Source organism: Phyllobates terribilis, unplaced genomic scaffold (genome assembly GCF_046119375.1).
Source record: "Phyllobates terribilis strain yellow unplaced genomic scaffold, ASM4611937v1 Scaffold_20__1_contigs__length_20440879, whole genome shotgun sequence".
Lineage (NCBI taxonomy): Eukaryota > Metazoa > Chordata > Amphibia > Anura > Dendrobatidae > Phyllobates > Phyllobates terribilis.
Genome location: NW_027362780.1, coordinates 525,934 through 530,774, shown reverse-complemented (window position 1 = coordinate 530,774; position 4,841 = coordinate 525,934).

The following is a 4,841-nucleotide window of genomic DNA, read 5'->3' as shown; positions in this document are numbered from 1 at the left end:
TATTAAATTGTATTTATATTTTTTGTCTTATGCTTTATTAAATTGTATTTATGTTGTTTTATCCTGTGCTTTATTAAATTGTATTTATGTTGTTTTAACCTATGCTTTATTAAATTGTATTTATGTTGTTTTATCCTATGCTTTATTAAATTGTATTTATGTTGTTTTAACCTATGCTTTATTAAATTGTATTCATGTTGTTTTATCTTATGCTTTATTAAATTGTATTTATGTTGTTTTATCCTATGCTTTATTAAATTGAATTTATGTTGTTTTATCCTATGCTTTATTATATTGTATTTAATTTGTTTTATCCTAAGCTTTATTAAATTGTATTTATGTAGTTTTAGCCTATGCTTTATTAAATTGTATTTATGTTGTTTATCCTATGCTTTATTAAATTGTATTTATGTTGTTTATCCTATGTTTCATTAAATTGTATTTATGTTGTTTTATCCTATGCTTTATTAAATTGTATTTATGTTGTTTTGTCCTATACTTTATTAAATTGTATTTATGTTGTTTTATCCTATGCTTTATCAAATTGTAATTCTGTGGTTTTATCCTATGCTTAATTAAATTGTATTTATGTTGTTTTAAACTATGCTTTATTAAATTGTTTTTATGTTGTTTTGTCCTATGCTTTATTATATTGTATTTAATTTGTTTTATCCTATGCTTTATTAAATTGTATTTATGTAGTTTTAGCCTATGCTTTATTAAATTGTATTTATGTTGTTTTATCCTATGCTTTATTAAATTGTATTTATGTTGTTTATCCTGTTTCATTAAATTGTATTTATGTTGTTTTATCCTCTGCTTTATTAAATTGTATTTATGGTGTTTTGTCCTATGCTTTATTAAATTGTATTTATGTTGTTTTATCCTATGCTTTATTAAATTGTATTTCTGTGGTTTTATTATATGCTTTATTAAATTGTATTTATGTTGTTTTAACCTATGCTTTATTAAATTTTATTTATGTTGTTTTATCCTATGCTTTATTAAATTGTATTTATGTTGTTTTATGCTATGCTTTATTAAATTGTATTTATGTTGTTTTATCCTATGCTTTATTAAATTGTATTTATGTTGTTTTATCCTATGCTTTATTAAATTTTTATTTATGTTGTTTTATCCTATGCTTTATTAAATTTTATTTATGTTGTTTTATCCTATGCTTTATTAAATTGTATTTATGTTGTTTTATCCTATGCTTTATTAAATTGTATTTATGTTGTTTTAACCTATGCTTTATTAAATTGTATTTTTGTTGTTTTATCCTATGCTTTATTAAATTGTATTTATGTTATTTTGACCTATGCTTTACTAAATTGTATTTATGTTGTTTTATCCTGTGCTTTATTAAATTGTATTTATGTTGTTTTAACCTATGCTTTATTAAATTGCATTTATGTTGTTTTATCCTATGCTTTATTAAATTGTATTTATGTTGTTTTATTATATGCTTTATTAAATTGTATTTATGTTGTTTTATCCTAAGCTTTATTAAATTGTATTTATGTTGTTTTATCCTATGCTTTATTAAATTGCATTTATGTTGTTTTAACCTATGCTTTATTAAATTGTATTTATGTTACTTTAACATATGCTTTATTAAATTGTATTCATATTTTTTGTCTTATGCTTTATTAAATTGTATTTATGTTGTTTTATCCTGTGCTTTATTAAATTGTATTTATGTTGTTTTAACCTATGCTTTATTAAATTGTATTTATGTTGTTTTATCCTATGCTTTATTAAATTGTATTTATGTTGTTTTAACCTATGCTTTATTAAATTGTATTCATGTTGTTTTATCTTATGCTTTATTAAATTGTATTTATGTTGTTTTATCCTATGCTTTATTAAATTGAATTTATGTTGTTTTATCCTATGCTTTATTATATTGTATTTAATTTGTTTTATCCTAAGCTTTATTAAATTGTATTTATGTAGTTTTAGCCTATGCTTTATTAAATTGTATTTATGTTGTTTATCCTATGCTTTATTAAATTGTATTTATGTTGTTTATCCTATGTTTCATTAAATTGTATTTATGTTGTTTTATCCTATGCTTTATTAAATTGTATTTATGTTGTTTTGTCCTATACTTTATTAAATTGTATTTATGTTGTTTTATCCTATGCTTTATTAAATTGTAATTCTGTGGTTTTATCCTATGCTTTATTAAATTGTATTTATGTTGTTTTAAACTATGCTTTATTAAATTGTATTTATGTTGTTTTATCCTATGCTTTATTAAATTGTATTTATGTTATTTTGACCTATGCTTTACTAAATTGTATTTATGTTGTTTTATCCTGTGCTTTATTAAATTGTATTTATGTTGTTTTAACCTATGCTTTATTAAATTGTATTTATGTTGTTTTATCCTATGCTTTTTTAAATTGTATTTATGTTGTTTTATCCTATGCTTTATTAAATTGTATTTATGTTGTTTTATCCTAAGCTTTATTAAATTGCATTTATGTTGTTTTAACCTATGCTTTATTAAATTGTATTTATGTTGTTTTATCCTATGCTTTATTAAATTGCATTTATGTTGTTTTAACCTATGCTTTATTAAATTGTATTTATGTTGCTTTAACATATGCTTTATTAAATTGTATTTATATTTTTTGTCTTATGCTTTATTAAATTGTATTTATGTTGTTTTATCCTGTGCTTTATTAAATTGTATTTATGTTGTTTTAACCTATGCTTTATTAAATTGTATTTATGTTGTTTTATCCTATGCTTTATTAAATTGTATTTATGTTGTTTTAACTTATGCTTTATTAAATTGTATTCATGTTGTTTTATCTTACGCTTTATTAAATTGTATTTATGTTGTTTTATCCTATGCTTTATTAAATTGAATTTATGATGTTTTATCCTATGCTTTATTATATTGTATTTAATTTGTTTTATCCTAAGCTTTATTAAATTGTATTTATGTAGTTTTAGCCTATGCTTTATTAAATTGTATTTATGTTGTTTATCCTATGCTTTATTAAATTGTATTTATGTTGTTTATCCTATGTTTCATTAAATTGTATTTATGTTGTTTTATCCTATGCTTTATTAAATTGTATTTATGTTGTTTTGTCCTATACTTTATTAAATTGTATTTATGTTTTTTATCCTATGCTTTATTAAATTGTAATTCTGTGGTTTTATCCTATGCTTTATTAAATTGTATTTATGTTGTTTTAAACTATGCTTTATTAAATTGTTTTTATGTTGTTTTGTCCTATGCTTTATTAAATTGTATTTATGTTATTTTAACCTATGCTTTATTAAATTTTATTTATGTTGTTTTATCCTATGCTTTATTAAATTGTATTTATGTTGTTTTATCCTATGCTTTATTAAATTGTATTTATGTTGTTTTATCCTATGCTTTATTAAATTGTATTTATGTTGTTTTATCCTATGCTTTATTAAATTGTATTTATGTTGTTTTATCCTATGCTTTATTAAATTGTATTTATGTTGTTTTAACCTATGCTTTATTAAATTGTATTTATGTTGTTTTATCCTATGCTTTATTAAATTTTATTTATGTTGTTTTATCCTATGCTTTATTAAATTGTATTTATGTTGTTTTATCCTATGCTTTATTAAATTGTATTTATGTTGTTTTATCCTATGCTTTATTTAATTGTATTTATGTTGTTTTATCCTATGCTATATTAAATTTTATTTATGTTGTTTTATCCTATGCTTTATTAAATTGTATTTATGTTGTTTTTTCCTATGCTTTATTAAATTTTATTTATGTTGTTTTATCCTATGCTTTATTAAATTGTATTTATGTTGTTTTTTCCTATGCTTTATTAAATTGTATTTATGTTGTTTTAACCTATGCTTTATTAAATTGTATTTATGTTGTTTTATCATATGCTTTATTAAATTGTATTTATGTTGTTTTATCCTATGCTTTATTAAATTTTATTTATGTTGTTTTATCCTATGCTTTATTAAATTTTATTTATTTTGTTTTATCCTGTGCTTTATTAATTTGTATTTATGTTGTTTTATCCTATGCTTTATTAAATTGAATTTATGTTGTTTTATCCTATGCTTTATTAAATTGTATTTTTGTTGTTTTAACTTATGCTTTATTAAATTGTATCTATGTTGTTTTATCCTATGCTTTATTAAATTGTATTCATGTTGTTTTATCTTATGCTTTATTAAATTGTATTTATGATGTTTTATCCTATGCTTTATTAAATTGAATTTATGTTGTTTTATCCTATGCTTTATTATATTGTATTTAATTTGTTTTATCCTATGCTTTATTAAATTGTATTTATGTAGTTTTAGCCTATGCTTTATTAAATTGTATTTATGTTGTTTTATCCTATGCTTTATTAAATTGTATTTATGTTGTTTTATCCTATGCTTTATTAAATTGTATTTATGTTGTTTTATCCTATGCTTTATTAAATTGTATCTATGTTGTTTTATCCTATGCTTTATTAAATTGTAATTCTGTGGTTTTATCTTATGCTTTATTAAATTGTATTTATGTTGTTTTAAACTATGCTTTATTAAATTGTTTTTATGTTGTTTTGTCCTATGCTTTATTAAATTGTATTTATGTTATTTTAACCTATGCTTTATTAAATTTTATTCATGCTGTTTTATCCTTTGCTTTATTAAATTGTATTTATGTTGTTTTATCCTATGCTTTATTAAATTGTATTTATGTTGTTTTATCCTATGCTTTATTAAATTGTATTTATGTTGTTTTATCCTATGCTTTATTTAATTGTATTTATGTTGTTTTATCCTATGCTTTATTAAATTTTATTTATGTTGTTTTATCC